The sequence below is a fragment of the Montipora capricornis genome, chromosome 9 (assembly GCF_036669925.1).
Source record: "Montipora capricornis isolate CH-2021 chromosome 9, ASM3666992v2, whole genome shotgun sequence".
Taxonomy (NCBI): Eukaryota; Metazoa; Cnidaria; class Anthozoa; order Scleractinia; family Acroporidae; genus Montipora; species Montipora capricornis.
The window spans coordinates 42,167,294-42,183,750 of record NC_090891.1 but is presented as its reverse complement, the minus strand read 5'-3'; the positions used below and the strand labels follow the sequence as shown (position 1 = coordinate 42,183,750).

General features: G+C 39.5%; 1 long non-coding RNA gene across 1 annotated transcript in view; it reads right to left on the bottom strand.

Annotated features, from left to right (window-relative positions):
* LOC138016611 (uncharacterized) overlaps positions 1-16,289 on the bottom strand; it is a 20,501-nt gene extending 4,212 nt beyond the window's left edge. The window contains exons 1-2 of the long non-coding RNA XR_011125841.1: positions 16,137-16,289; positions 14,343-14,482 (exon numbers count right to left, since the gene is read on the bottom strand). This is a non-coding gene — a long non-coding RNA (uncharacterized lncRNA). The remainder of the gene's footprint in view (positions 1-14,342; positions 14,483-16,136) is intronic.
* Between the last annotated feature and the right edge of the window lie 168 nt (positions 16,290-16,457).

Below are 16,457 nucleotides of genomic sequence, written 5' to 3'. Positions count from 1 at the left end.
ATAAGGCTGAAGGCAAGCAAAAGCGCCTCTGGCTGCCGTTGTACAGTCCATGTTTGATGTCGGAGCACAGCACCACAGGTAGATGTTAATTAGCTGTGAGTGGGAAAACAACACTCTTCATATCTCATTTCATAAAACAAATATCGAGTAAGGATAGATGGCCAAATGATGCCAGTCACGTGACCCCAAGCTGGGAGGAGAGTCTAGCGCGCTCCACATAGCCGCAATCATCAACCAATCCCAGGTCATGCTCCATGCAATCTAACAGGTCATTGCACACAATTGCAGTAGTCAACTTTGTTGAATACAGGCTGAATACAGTTTAGCAGCTCTCTGTATTGCGACGGTTAGGATGTTTACAGGAACCATAACCGGGTCGCTGTCTGAGATTTCATGGCTGGTGTCAGAGGATGGTCTGTGTTCAAGCTGGGGTCACTCAGATTTAGCTTCAGTCACAATGCCACCAAATCAAAACACCTGATAACATACCAAGGGCTTAAGATTCCCTAGTGACGGAGGTGTTGCTTTCTAGTATAGTGTAGAGGAATTGTCTCTTTAATAACTAAAGATCTTCCTGACACAGAAACAACTTCAAGTTTTTCAGCAAGTGACTAAGTGAATGTGTGAGAAAAAGGATAAAACTAGAAAATCTGATACTAAAATCAGTTTGATGACTATGATCAAAATTAAGGAATGATGGTGTAAGTTACATGTTGAGCAATTGCCAATTAAAGAAGCCTGAAAAAAACATTTCAGGCCCCCAGTTGAATTCCCACCCATGGTCTCCGAGATGCTACAGTTGGCTAACACCCCTCCAATATTAAGATTGAAGGAGCTGTATCTAGCAAGAGCAGGACAAACCAATGTGGAAATAAAAATTTTAACACAGGGAGAACCTATCATGATGTTAACCAAACTCTTGATTAAAAAAACTAGCCTTGTTGAGTTTATGGGAATCAAACCCACGCACATTGATGGCAGGCAAGATTTTTACAAACTTCAACGTTCCTGAAAATTCTCTCGAAAGATGGGTTTGGTTTTCAAAGCTTTAATAAATAGCCTGGTCTTAACTGCAGCGCTCAATGAAACCTCCCTCCCTGTACAACACATAATCACATAATATACTGATCATTACAGATTTTAACAACAAAAGGTACAGTGCATGTGTGTGTTGTTTTTGTTTTTGTGCATTCAGAGGGTTGACTTCTGCTAATGCAAAGTTTTGCTGAATATCAGTGTTGAACAACATTTGAGAGTAGAGAAATATAACTCCAAGGTTAATTTTTAATCTGGCATTAGCGTTAATCGGCTTTTCAACAACTGGGCCCTGATCATTACAGATTTTCACAACAAAAGGTAGAGTGCATGTGTGTGTTGTTTCTGTTTTTGTGCATTTACAGGGTTTGGTTTTTAAATCAATGGAAGCGATGCTTTTTGCCAGCTTGCTGTGATATTTGAAGGGCGGCCTCATGTAAGATACAGTGGGCATAAACTTTGATAATCAGCCTGGTCTTAATTGCGTCACTCATTGAAACCTCCCTGTAAAACATGTAATATGCTGATCATTACAGATTAAAACAGCAACAGGTCGTTTTTTTCCTTTTTGTTAATAATTTATTGATATCAAGCATTTGTGAAAAATTGTAAGAGGATGGCGCATTCTTGGAATGAATGCGTGACCAGTCCCTAAAAACATGGCCTGAGAACTAAAAACACCATACCCTAAGAAAGTTTGCCCGGATGACACGTGAACTGTGTGTACATCAATAGACGAACACACTCACATCGATTGTAGTTAATAATAATAGACTTATGTAATAATTGGCAGTGCTAATCACCCTTTACTTGCAGTATTAGGACTGAATTGCAAAAGGGCACAGCTCACGATATTGTGCTGAAAGCATGCGAAAACGCCTCTGGGTACCGCTAGACAGGACCATGTTTGATGTCGAAGCACAGCACCACAGGTAGATGTTAATTAGCTGTGAGTAGGAAAGCAACACCTCTCTTCATACCCTGTTTCATAAAAAAAATATAGAGTAACGATAGATGGCCAAATGATGCCACCCACGTGACCCCAAGCTGGGTGGAGAGTCTAGTGCACTCCACTTGGTGCTTGTGTCACTTTCCCGCTTCCCGAGGCCCACATAGTCGTGATCATCAAACAATCCCAGGTCATGCTCCATACAATCTAACAGGTCATTGCACACAATTGCAGTAGTCAACTTTGTTGAATACAGGCTGAATACAGTTCAGCAGCTCTCTGTATTGTGACTGTTAGGATGTTACAGTGAACCATACCTGGGTCACTGTCTGAGATTTCATGGCTGGTGTCAGAGGACGGTCTGTGTTCAAGCTGGGGTCACTCAGATTTAGCTTCAGTTACAATACCACCAAATCAAAACGCCTGATAACATACCAAGGGCTTAAGATTCCCTAGTGACGGAGGTGTTGCTTTCTAGTATAGTGTGGAAGAATTGTGTCTTTAATAACTAAAGATCTTCCTGACACAGAAAGAACTTTTTTTTTTTCAGGACGTGACTAAGTGAATGTGTAAGAAAAAGGATAAAACTAGACAATCTGATACTAAAATCAGTTTGATGACTATGATCAAAATTAAGGAATGATGGTGTAAGTTACCTGTTGAGCAATTGCCAATTAAAGAAGCCGGAAAAAAAAATTTCAGGCCAACAGTTGGATTCCCACCCATAATCCCCGAGATGCTACAGCTAGCTAACACTCCTCCAATAGTGAGATTGCAGGAGCCGTATCTCACAAGAGCAGGAAAAACCAATGTGGAAATAAAAATCCTAACACAGGGTGAAACTATCATGTTAGCCAAACTCTTAATCCAAAAAAACTTGATTTGTTGAGTTATGAGAATCAAACCCAAGCACACTGGTGGCAGGCAAGAGTTTTACGTTCCTGAAAGTTCGCCCGGATGACACGTGAACTGTGTGTACATCAATAGACAAAGAGACTCACATTGATTGTAGTTTTATAATGTGCATTCAGAGGGTTTGGTTTTTAAATCAATGGAAGCGATGCTTTTTGCCAGCTTGCTGTGATATTTGAAGGGCGGCCTCATGTAAGATACAGTGGGCATAAACTTTGATAATCAGCCTGGTCTTAATTGCGTCGCTCATTGAAACCTCCCTCCCTGTAAAACACATAATCACATAATATACTGGGCCCGGTTGTTCGAAAGCCGATTAACTTAATCCAGGATTAGCGTACACTTTTGTTTCATGTTTTCAACTTTTAGTTGATAGTTTCTTTTGCTTATTTTTCTCTTTCAGGGTTGACTTCTGCTAATGCAAAGTTTTGCTGAACATCAGTGTTGAACAACATTTGAGAGTAGAGAAATATAACTCCAAGGTTAATTTTTAATCTGGGATTAGCGTTAATCGGCTTTTGAACAACCGGGCCCTGATCATTACAGATTTTCACAACGAAAGGTAGAGTGCATGTGTGTGTTGTTTCTGTTTTTGTGCATTTACAGGGTTTGGTTTTTAAATCAATGGAAGCGATGCTTTTTGCCAGCTTGCTGTGATATTTGAAGGGCGGCCTCATGTAAGATACAGTGGGCATAAACTTTGATAATCAGCCTGGTCTTAATTGCGTCACTCATTGAAACCTCCCTGTAAAACATGTAATATGCTGATCGTTACAGATTAAAACAGCAACAGGTCGTTTTTTTCCTTTTTGTTAATAATTTATTGATATCAAGCATTTGTGAAAAATTGTAAGAGGATGGCGCATTCTTGGAATGAATGCGTGACGAGTCCCTGAGGACATGGCCTGAGAACTAAAAACACCATATCCTAAGAAAGTTCGCCCGGATGACACGTGAACTGTGTGTACATCAATAGACGAATAGACTCACATCAATTGTAGTTAATAATAATATAGACTTATGTAATAATTGGCAGTGCTAATCACCCTTTACTTGCAGTATTAGGACTGAATTGCAAAAGGGCGCAGCTCACGATATTGTGCTGAAAGCATGCGAAAACGCCTCTGGGTACCGCTGGACAGGACCATGTTTGATGTTGAAGCACAGCACCACAGGTAGATGTTAATTAGCTGTGAGTAGGAAAGCAACACCTCTCTTCATATCCTGTTTCATAAAACAAATATAGAGTAACGATAGATGGCCAAATGATGCCACCCACGTGACCCCAAGCTGGGTGGAGAGTCTAGTGCACTCCACTTGGTGCTTGTGTCACTTTCCCGCTTCCCGAGGCCCACATAGTCGTGATCATCAACCAATCCCAGGTCATGCTCCATACAATCTATCAAGTCATTGCACACAATTGCAGTAGTCAACTTTGTTGAATACAGGCTGAATACAGTTCAGCAGCTCTCTGTATTGTGACTGTTAGGATGTTACAGGAACCATAACTGGGTCGCTGTCTGAGATTTCATAGCTGGTGTCAGAGGACGGTCTGTGTTCAAGCTGGGGTCACTCAGATTTAGCTTCAGTTACAATGCCACCAAATCAAAACGCCTGATAACATACCAAGGGCTTAAGATTCCCTAGTGACGGAGGTGTTGCTTTCTAGTATAGTGTAGAGGAATTGTGTCTTTAATAACTAAAGATCTTCCTGACACAGAAAGAACTTTTTGTTTTTCAGGAAGTGACTAAGTGAATGTGTAAGAAAAAGGATAAAACTAGACAATCTGATACTAAAATCAGTTTGCTCTATGATCAAAATTAAGGAATGATGGTGTAAGTTACATGTTGAGCAAGTGCCAATTAAAGAAGCCTGAAAAAAAAATTTCAGGCCAACAGTTGGATTCCCACCCATAATCTCCGAGATGCTACAGCTAGCTAACACTCCTCCAATAGTGAGATTGCAGGAGCCGTATCTCGCAAGAGCAGGAAAAACCAATGTGGAAATAAAAATCCTAACACAGGGAGAAACTATCATGTTAGCCAAACTCTTAATCCAAAAAACTTGATTTCTTGAGTTTATGAGAATCAAACCCAAGCACACTGGTGGCAGGCAAGAGTTTTACGTTCCTGAAAGTTCGCCCGGATGACACGTGAACTGTGTGTACATCAATAGACAAAGAGACTCACATTGATTGTAGTTTTATAATGTGCATTCAGAGGGTTTGGTTTTTAAATCAATGGAAGCGATGCTTTTTGCCAGCTTGCTGTGATATTTGAAGGGCGGCCTCATGTAAGATACAGTGGGCATAAACTTTGATAATCAGCCTGGTCTTAATTGCATCGCTCATTGAAACCTCCCTCCCTGTAAAACACATAATCACATAATATACTGGGCCCGGTTGTTCGAAAGCCGATTAACTTAATCCAGGATTAGCGTACACTTTTGTTTCATGTTTTCAACTTTTAGTTGATAGTTTCTTTTGCTTATTTTTCTCTTTCAGGGTTGACTTCTGCTAATGCAAAGTTTTGCTGAACATCAGTGTTGAACAACATTTGAGAGTAGTCAGAGAAATATAACTCCAAGGTTAATTTTTAATCTGGGATTAGCGTTAATCGGCTTTTGAACAACCGGGCCCTGATCATTACAGATTTTCACAACGAAAGGTAGAGTGCATGTGTGTGTTGTTTCTGTTTTTGTGCATTTGCAGGGTTTGGTTTTTAAATCAATAGAAGCGATGCTTTTTGCCAGCTTGCTGTGATATTTGAAGGGCGGCCTCATGTAAGATACAGTGGGCATAAACTTTGATAATCAGCCTGGTCTTAATTGCATCACTCATTGAAACCTCCCTGTAAAACATGTAATATGCTGATCGTTACAGATTAAAAGAGCAACAGGTCGTTTTTTTCCTTTTTGTTAATAACTTATTGATATCAAGCATTTGTGAAAAATTGTAAGAGGATGGCGCATTCTTGGAATGAATGCGTGACAAGTCCCTAAGGACATGGCCTGAGAACTAAAAACACCATACCCTAAGAAAGCTTGCCCGGATGACACGTGAACTGTGTGTACATCAATAGACGAACAGACTCACATCGATTGTAGTTAATAATAATAGACTTATGTAATAATTGGCAGTGCTAATCACCCTTTACTTGCAGTATTAGGACTGAATTGCAAAAGGGCGCAGCTCACGATATTGTGCTGAAAGCATGCAAAAACGCCTCTGGGTACTGCTGGACAGCACCATGTTTGATGTCGAAGCACAGCACCACAGGTAGATGTTAATTAGCTGTGAGTAGGAAAGCAACACCTCTCTTCATATCCTGTTTCATAAAACAAATATAGAGTAACGATAGATGGCCAAATGATGCCACCCACGTGACCCCAAGCTGGGTGGAGAGTCTAGTGCACTCCACTTGGTGCTTGTGTCACTTTCCCGCTTCCCGAGGCCCACATAGTCGTGATCATCAAACAATCCCAGGTCATGCTCCATACAATCTAACAGGTCATTGCACACAATTGCAGTAGTCAACTTTGTTGAATACAGGCTGAATACAGTTCAGCAGCTCTCTGTATTGTGACTGTTAGGATGTTACAGTGAACCATACCTAGGTCACTGTCTGAGATTTCATGGCTGGTGTCAGAGGACGGTCTGTGTTCAAGCTGGGGTCACTCAGATTTAGCTTCAGTTACAATACCACCAAATCAAAACGCCTGATAACATACCAAGGGCTTAAGATTCCCTAGTGACGGAGGTGCTGCTTTCTAGTATAGTGTAGAGGAATTGTGTCTTTAATAACTAAAGATCTTCCTGACACAGAAAGAATTTTTTTTCTTTTTAGGACGTGACTAAGTGAATGTGTAAGAAAAAGGATAAAACTAGACAATCTGATACTAAAATCAGTTTGATGACTATGATCAAAATTAAGGAATGATGGTGTAAGTTACATGTTGGGCAATTGCCAATTAAAGAAGCCGGAAAAAAAAAATTTCAGGCCAACAGTTGGATTTTCACCCATAATCTCCGAGATGCTACAGCTAGCTAACACTCCTCCAATAGTGAGATTGCAGGAGCCGTATCTCGCAAGAGCAGGAAAAACCAATGTGGAAATAAAAATCCTAACACAGGGAGAAACTATCATGTTAGCCAAACTCTTAATCCAAAAAACTTGATTTGTTGAGTTATGAGAATCAAACCCAAGCACACTGGTGGCAGGCAAGAGTTTTACGTTCCTGAAAGTTCGCCCGGATGACACGTGAACTGTGTGTACATCAATAGACAAAGAGACTCACATTGATTGTAGTTTTATAATGTGCATTCAGAGGGTTTGGTTTTTAAATCAATGGAAGCGATGCTTTTTGCCAGCTTGCTGTGATATTTGAAGGGCGGCCTCATGTAAGATACAGTGGGCATAAACTTTGATAATCAGCCTGGTCTTAATTGCGTCGCTCATTGAAACCTCCCTCCCTGTAAAACACATAATCACATAATATACTGGGCCCGGTTGTTCGAAAGCCGATTATCTTAATCCAGGATTAACGTACACTTTTGTTTCATGTTTTCAACTTTTAGTTGATAGTTTCTTTTGCTTATTTTTCTCTTTCAGGGTTGACTTCTGCTAATGCAAAGTTTTGCTGAACATCAGTGTTGAACAACATTTGAGAGTAGAGAAATATAACTCCAAGGTTAATTTTTAATCTGGGATTAGCGTTAATCGGCTTTTGAACAACCGGGCCCTGATCATTACAGATTTTCACAACGAAAGGTAGAGTGCATGTGTGTGTTGTTTCTGTTTTTGTGCATTTACAGGGTTTGGTTTTTAAATCAATGGAAGTGATGCTTTTTGCCAGCTTGCTGTGATATTTTAAGGGCGGCCTCATGTAAGATACAGTGGGCATAAACTTTGATAATCAGCCTGGTCTTAATAGCGTCACTCATTGAAACCTCCCTGTAAAACATGTAATATGCTGATCGTTACAGATTAAAACAGCAACAGGTCGTTTTTTTTCCTTTTTGTTAATAATTTATTGATATCAAATATTTGTGAAAAATTGTAAGAGGATGGCGCATTCTTGGAATGAATGCATGACAAGTCCCTAAGGACATGGCCTGAGAACTAAAAACACCATACCCTAAGAAAGTTTGCCCGGATGACACGTGAACTGTGTGTACATCAATAGACGAACACACTCACATCGATTGTAGTTAATAATAATAGACTTATGTAATAATTGGCAGTGCTAATCACCCTTTACTTGCAGTATTAGGACTGAATTGCAAAAGGGCACAGCTCACGATATTGTGCTGAAAGCATGCAAAAACGCCTCTGGGTACCGCTGGACAGGACCATGTTTGATGTCGAAGCACAGCACCACAGGTAGATGTTAATTAGCTGTGAGTAGGAAAGCAACACCTCTCTTCATACCCTGTTTCATAAAACAAATATAGAGTAACGATAGATGGCCAAATGATGCCACCCACGTGACTCCAAGCTGGGTGGAGAGTCTAGTGCACTCCACTTGGTGCTTGTGTCACTTTCCCGCTTCCCGAGGCCCACATAGTCGTGATCATCAAACAATCCCAGGTCATGCTCCATACAATCTAACAGGTCATTGCACACAATTGCAGTAGTCAACTTTGTTGAATACAGGCTGAATACAGTTCAGCAGCTCTCTGTATTGTGACTGTTAGGATGTTACAGGAACCATAACTGGGTCGCTGTCTGAGATTTCATGGCTGGTGTCAGAGGACGGTCTGTGTTCAAGCTGGGGTCACTCAGATTTAGCTTTAGTTACAATGCCACCAAATCAAAACGTCTGATAACATACCAAGGGCTTAAGATTCCCTAGTGACGGAGGTGTTGCTTTCTAGTATAGTGTAGAGGAATTGTGTCTTTAATAACTAAAGATCTTCCTGACACAGAAAGAACTTTTTTTTTTTCAGGATGTGACTAAGTGAATGTGTAAGAAAAAGGATAAAACTAGAGAATCTGATACTAAAATCAGTTTGATGACTATGATCAAAATTAAGGAATGATGGTGTAAGTTACATGTTGAGCAATTGCCAATTAAAGAAGCCTGAAAAAAAAATTTCAGGCCAACACTTGGATTCAAACCCATAATCTCTGAGATGGTACAGCTAGCTAACACTCCTCCAATAGTAAGATTGCAGGAGCCGTATCTCGCAAGAGCAGGAAAAACCAATGTGGAAATAAAAATCCTAACACAGGGAGAAACTATCATGTTAGCCAAACTCTTAATCCAAAAAACTTGATTTGTTGAGTTTATGAGAATCAAACCCAAGCACACTGGTGGCAGGCAAGAGTTTTACGTTCCTGAAAGTTCGCCCGGATGACACGTGAACTGTGTGTACATCAATAGACAAAGAGACTCACATTGATTGTAGTTTTATAATGTGCATTCAGAGGGTTTGGTTTTTAAATCAATGGAAGCGATGCTTTTTGCCAGCTTGCTGTGATATTTGAAGGGCGGCCTCATGTAAGATACAGTGGGCATAAACTTTGATAATCAGCCTGGTCTTAATTGCGTCGCTCATTGAAACCTCCTTCCCTGTAAAACACGTAATCACATAATATACTGGGCCCGGTTGTTCGAAAGCCGATTAACTTAATCCAGGATTAGCGTACACTTTTGTTTCATGTTTTCAACTTTTAGTTGATAGTTTCTTTTGCTTATTTTTCTCTTTCAGGGTTGACTTCTGCTAATGCAAAGTTTTGCTGAACATCAGTGTTGAACAACATTTGAGAGTAGAGAAATATAACTCCAAGGTTAATTTTTAATCTGGGATTAGCGTTAATCGGCTTTTGAACAACCGGGCCCTGATCATTACAGATTTTCACAACGAAAGGTAGAGTGCATGTGTGTGTTGTTTCTGTTTTTGTGCATTTACAGGGTTTGGTTTTTAAATCAATGGAAGTGATGCTTTTTGCCAGCTTGCTGTGATATTTGAAGGGCGGCCTCATGTAAGATACAGTGGGCATAAACTTTGATAATCAGCCTGGTCTTAATAGCGTCACTCATTGAAACCTCCCTGTAAAACATGTAATATGCTGATCGTTACAGATTAAATAGCAACTGGTCGTTTTTTTCCTTTTTGTTAATAATTTATTGCTATCAAGCATTTGTGAAATATTGTAAGAGGATGGCGCATTCTTGGAATGAATGCGTGACGAGTCCCTGAGGACATGGCCTGAGAACTAAAAACACCATACCCTAAGAAAGTTCGCCCGGATGACACGTGAACTGTGTGTACATCAATAGACGAATAGACTCACATCAATTGTAGTTAATAATAATATAGACTTATGTAATAATTGGCAGTGCTAATCACCCTTTACTTGCAGTATTAGGACTGAATTGCAAAAGGGCACAGCTCACGATATTGTGCTGAAAGCATGCGAAAACGCCTCTGGGTACCGCTGGACAGGACCATGTTTGATGTCGAAGCACAGCACCACAGGTAGATGTTAATTAGCTGTGAGTAGGAAAGCAACACCTCTCTTCATACCCTGTTTCATAAAACAAATATAGAGTAACGATAGATGGCCAAATGATGCCACCCACGTGACCCCAAGCTGGGTGGAGAGTCTAGTGCACTCCACTTGGTGCTTGTGTCACTTTCCCGCTTCCCGAGGCCCACATAGTCGTGATCATCAACCAATCCCAGGTCATGCTCCATACAATCTAACAGGTCATTGCACACAATTGCAGTAGTCAACTTTGTTGAATACAGGCTGAATACAGTTCAGCAGCTCTCTGTATTGTGACTGTTAGGATGTTACAGGAACCATAACTGGGTCGCTGTCTGAGATTTCATGGCTGGTGTCAGAGGACGGTCTGTGTTCAAGCTGGGGTCACTCAGATTTAGCTTCAGTTACAATGCCACCAAATCAAAACGCCTGATAACATAACAAGGGCTTAAGATTCGGAAGTGATGGAGGTGTTGCTTTCTAGTATAGTGTAGAGAAAAAGTCTGTTTAATAATTAGACATCTTCCTGATACAACAAAAAACTTGCAAATTTTTTCAGGAAGTGATTAAGTGAATGTGTATGAAAAAGAATAAAACTAGACAATCTGATGCTAAAATCAGTTTCAATTGATGACTATAGAAAATTAAAGGACTATGATCTTTGTGATTTCTTTGTTAGTTAGAGGTTTATTTCAAGCATGATTGTGCATTATTACAAGGCTGTTTTGAGTATGGCCGCCATATGTTGTGAAAACATGTTGTGTGGTTGATAACAATAATGTATTTAATCTGGTTTAATCCATTGCAACTCTAACCATCCGTAGGTTTCTCAGTTTTTAACACTGGGAACAGCGATGGGATTGATTGTGCACAACGGTCGTAGTAAACATTGAAATTCAAGTCATACATTGTAGCTCTGTTTGATTGCAAAGGTAATTCGTCGGTGTTAGCAACACAGTGGAAGAAGTGGCTTGAATCGTTTGGTGGCCAAGGGAGAGGTGAATAATGCACAAAAGAACCTCAATGCTTTGCTACCTCACACAGTGAAAATAGAGCTTCAGGAGTTGTATGAAAATGTCTTAAAACTGACCCAGGCCTGGGTGCTGCAGTTGAAGAAGATACAGCTACCAGCATCTTGTAACTTACTTACTTATTAATTGCAAATTATTATTAGATAAGATGTTATCCAGGCTGGAAAAGCACGGTATAGTACCTAAATGATCAAAGTTTATGGTGCCAACTATGTAGAGTTCCTCGGCTACCGAGTGGATGGAGAGGGTCGGCACCCTTCAGAGGAGAAGATTGCAGCCATGTTAATGAAGTGCTAAGCCCAAAGAATGAGGCAGAAATGTGCTCCTATTTACAGGCCTTCTGATAGGGTGCGATTAAAAAAAGCAAATTATGCGATTTTTTCAGGGCAGATTGTGCGATTAGAAAGGCCAATTATGCGATAAATAATGTAAATTATGCGATTTTTTTTCTCAGCAATTTTAAGCTTGTTTTATAAGGTTTCAGGTTAAGAAAAAACACTTTTTTGCTGCTCTTAAGACATTTTGAACACAAAGGAACAGTAATTATGTATCTCGGTCGATATTAGTTGGGATAAATAAAAAAATGAGGTCTTCTGCACTACCGGTGCACCACGTTAAAAGTTGAAAGGACACAGCTAACATGCCAAATGAATGATCAAGGTGCTTGTCAACCAAGAACTTCCGAAGATGGTCAATCACAATAGGGCCATACCCCCATTTATACGAGAGAAAATAAGCCGCGGCTTTGTCTGGCCGCGGCTTACAGAAGACTCGAATGTTCACCCCGTATAAATGGTACAAAATCTACCTTCACGTCTTTTTCAAGCCGCGACTTATATTGACCTGGGAATATATATTTGTATAAATAGTTCCTTTTGCGTATTTTGTACACCGTGGCCAGAGTAAGCCGCGGCTTATTTTCTCTCGTATAAAAGGCCCTAATATTGCACGACGAGAAAAACATCAGTCCACCGTCCACGTGGAGCGTACCTGTACGTGAGGTACTTTCTTGCTCGATCGTGAGCTGTCAGATTGGGCGGAAGATGGGAACTTCCTTCTTCGTCGAAGAAAAAGCGAGCGTTTTCACAACAAACTTATCCATGAGTAAGTTTTTATCAGTTTTCAACGAAAGAAACTACATTTTGCCGAAAAACTTACAACTTCGCTTATTTTTCACAAATCTCTTAAGAGAAGGCAACTGTGTCATTTCAGTGGTGTGTATATAAGGGCGTGTTTGTGTTGCACCAATAGAAGGAGACTCGTACCAGGTCCCCGACATGAAAAATAAAGCCTTGAACTTCGAATGTTTACGAAATCGAAGGTGACAGGTTTTTTAGCCTTTTTCCAAGATAAATCATCTTAAAAATGGCGTATTTATGCAGAAATTTCTAAGAAACGTGTTGATTTATGTTTCATTTTATGAATTTTGTGCGTCTTTTTGTGAATTATGTGATTTTTCGTGAATTGTGCGATCGGATGCGATTTGAGGTCGATTGTGCGAAATCGCACCATCGCGTAATATCAGAAGGCCTGTATTTAGGACTGCTGAACCTCTATGGCACTTTCATACCCAACTTCTCCTCACTGCTACAGCCATTACATGAACTGCTTCAAAAGGGAGTGAGATGGGATTGAACAGTAAAGTGTGAACAGTGGGATTCACGCCCATGATCTTTGAGATGCTACAGCCAATGCTCCTCCAATATTGAAATTTAAGGAGCTGTATCTCCTAAGAGTAGGACAAACCAAAGTGGAAATAAAAATCGTAACATACTTGTAGGTTTGTTGACTTTATGGGAGTCAAACACAATTAGCACATTGGTAGCAAATTCCAATGTTGCTGCCAGTTTTATTGAAAAGTGGGTTTAGTTTTCAAAGCAACAAACTTTGTGCATTTTACCAGTTTGCTGTGATATAATACAAGAGACTGCTTAGCCTAGTAGTGACACGATGCCAAATGTGCATAGACTTTGATAATGATCAGCCAGCCTGCATGGTGATACATGTAACTGCTAGTGTCGCTAAAACCAGCGTCAAACCACCCAGGAAAACTTGCCAATACTGTACATAGTATGATAATCACAGATTGGACAAAACACAGTCCATGCTGCAGGCAACACAAATCACAGTGAAGTTTGCCTAGATAATTGTGTGTACATCAGTATTGTTATGGACAAGAAATAAAGTTGGAGTTAGTGAAGTAATTTTAACAGAAATAATTAACATATTACAAGCATGTGAATTGCATATAATTTATAAAGGACTTGAAGAAACGACACTTGCAATTGCATTTGGAGTCACTGACACTTTTAACTAAATTTTGCCATAATGATCAAGCACTTAGTACAAGTGCACTACCTCAAAAACAAATTAAAACTTAGTAACCAAGTATTTGAAGTGAACAGGCGAGGAAAGGAGCCATTTAAACAACAAGGGAATCTGATGCTATAACATGTATTACTGGCCATAACTTTATCTGTATGATTATGGATGAATTTAAAGAATGATATTTGTTCTGTGCAACTTGCATGTAAAAAGACTGAAGACATGCACTTTCTTATATTGTGACTGTCTCAGTCACTGCAAGTTAAGTAGAACACTTAGCTCAACCCAGTTATATTTGCAACTGTCGTTGAAACTCAATCCTTTACAAAGATATTAGGAACTCAAAGTGTACATTAAAATATTTGTCAACACTAATTATTGTTGCAATGCTACATATACTACATTCATAAATACAGTAATACATTGTACTATCATTTTCTACACAACCATGTCATTGTAATGTGACTAAAAAATGGAAAATATCATAGGTAGAAAAGGTGCTTTCAATTTGCAGTTAAAAGAGCAAAAATTATTGTTCAATGTTAGCATAAATTCAAATTCCTACGATGCATAAAAGAAACAAACCTTACTCTTACCAGTGAATTAATGCACATATATACATGTACATAAGCAGTGGTATATAAGGCAAGGCAGTGAAACAATCAGATTGAGTTATGCCTTTACAGTGTAAGTTACGCAGGACAATCATATCTTCCAACCAAGTGTAAATCCATATCTGTTGAGAGGGGGTAAAAAATAATGTGAGTCTAAAGTGCTTCTATGACCAAAAAACAATTTTTATTTTCTTGGATTTCAAAACCATGTTAACTAAACCGTAACTGATCCAAGTTTTAAGCCTTATTAATTAATTTCGAAAAGACACCTGTTTATTTTGACTGGAATTTTCCTGTTTAATGGTCCACCACTACTATCTTTAAAATCTTGAGAGACCTGGATCGAGGAAAAAATGACATCGAAGACTCAATTATAGTTTAAGAATGTGTGTGTATGCGACTGAATTAATGAGGACATTAAACCATTGACTCCTGGGGGATCCCCATTGAAGAGTAAAATCGTCTGGCGTTAGACAGAGTAAAATACTAAGTCTGCCCAGTTCAAAGGGTTAATATGCAGCACAGGCGTTTCAGGCTTACTCATGTTTTGCATATATAATAAGCTGTGTTCACATGCTGAAATGTTAAGCTACCTATTGTAAACAACGTCACTTTTTCCTAGATCCAACCCTCTGAGGTCTAATTGGTCAGTTTGGAACATGAGTAGTGGTGGACCCTGAAATCCAAAACTTACTCTGAAAGTAAATAGCTTTTGGATAAGAATCAGATTAAAATGTTGCCAATGAAGTGTTGAGCCATCACACTTTCAAAATCTCAGGGAAAAAAAGAAGTGATTTTTTGACCATAGCAGCACTTTAAGAGTAACCAATAAGCACATTCTGGCCAACAGGTGTGACATCCAATTGCCACGTAAATACCTTACCTTAGTTAAAAGTTAAAAGATTTGAAATTTAAAGAAATGTCAAAAGCAGGAATGAAACAGAATATATATCTTAAATGCTCATATAGTGGAGGCGTGGAAATTGAATACATGAGGGTTAGATATCACCACAATTAACCAGAAAGTAAAGCAATGGTGACAAAAGCCTGAAGAAATCCAGGCTTGAGTGGGCCACGTTAATTTATCATGACAGTGATATTACATACCACCGCTCTACCAATTAGAATACTTCAGCACACGCTGTGATATTGATTGCTCCCCGTAAAAACCTTATACTTGCAAGTACTTTGCTCATCTAGGTACAAACTCAAGTCCCCTACTTCGCCCTACTTTGCCTAACCGAACAAAAGACGTTTCTTTCGCACGAATTTTGCACGATACTATAAAAGTATGATAGTAAAGAATATGAGAGACAGTTGCGTGACTTTGCCCCAAAAGGTCTCAAACGAGGCAAAATATATGATAGCAAACAAAACAATCATGTGTGACATCAGGGCAAACTTAAAAACGATACGCTTGACATATACAAAGAGATAAGGGAGTAACCCCCCCGGGCAAAGAGCGAAGGACAAAACAAAACAAAAACATCCTATAATAACTTAAAACAAACTCCCCACCCCAACGGCAGTTTGGGAAGGAAAAGTATTGTTTCTTCGTGACGTGCCATCTGATACAGCAGGTAGGTATACGTTAAGAATTCAAACTATAAGTGCAGGTTGTCTCTTCAGAAGCTCCCAGTCTGGCATCATAAAGCTGGAATGGTGGGTAAAGGAAAGCCTTTGAAAGAAACCAAGGGTGAGAGATCATCTTACCGTAACAGCCAAATGTGGTTCGTAAAAAATATTGGCGCGTTCCGGTGAGGTTATCTCTCTTACCGTTCTGAAGATATTCCAAGTCCTATAAGTGACATTTCTCTAACTTTCGCTTCAAAACAAATGAAGCCAGCTACGTTTTTCATTCATAGGACTGGACAGCTCGACACTTATAAAAAAACCTCCTCAAAATACCGCCAACCTTCCGCCTACCAATCTAAACAAATTACCCACAATACCTTTCAAACCCAGTAAAAAAACTTAAAAATTTCACAAAAGTGGGCCATCAGGCGACTTGTATTTCCTATTTTTTTAGCCTTCCGAAGTTCGACCAAAAAATCGGCGATTTTTGAAAATTTTCCTTTGGTCCCCCCTTTGCTACTT